Source organism: Trichechus manatus, unplaced genomic scaffold, assembly GCF_000243295.1.
Source record: "Trichechus manatus latirostris isolate Lorelei unplaced genomic scaffold, TriManLat1.0 scaffold00222, whole genome shotgun sequence".
NCBI lineage: Eukaryota > Metazoa > Chordata > Mammalia > Sirenia > Trichechidae > Trichechus > Trichechus manatus.
This window is the reverse complement of record NW_004444158.1, coordinates 3,651,635-3,652,187: the sequence shown is the minus strand read 5'-3', so window position 1 is coordinate 3,652,187 and position 553 is coordinate 3,651,635.

The following is a 553-nucleotide window of genomic DNA, read 5'->3' as shown; positions in this document are numbered from 1 at the left end:
AAGTTAAATAGCAACCTCAGATGGCAGTCATCCAAATCCAAATTATGACTCGATGGCACACAAGAACAATAACAACACAGAATAAATAATCCAATTTCTCCATCAATTTAATGGCATAAAAAGGGGAAAGGTGGTAGTTACAAAATAAAAGAGATTTTAGATATTTACTAATCAAACTTTGTATAAATCTTAATTTGAATTATCAAACTATAAAATCTAATAATTTAATTATAAATGATATATATGATGCTATTAGAGATATTTGAATAAGAGCTAATAACTAGACAAGTTTAAAGAATTACTGTTCATTTTGCTAGTTGTAACAAAGGTATGGTGATCATGTAAGAAACAAAAATAGCAGTTGGAGATGCATATTAAATTTTTACAGAAGAAATTATGTGATATGGGAGATTCTCATTAAAATACTCCAGAAAAAAAATAGTGAAGGGATCCAAAAAAACGCGTTGCCCACAAGTCGATTCCAACTCATAGCAATCCTATAGGACAGAGTAGAACTGCCCCATAGAGTCTCCAAGGAGCACCTGGTGGATTC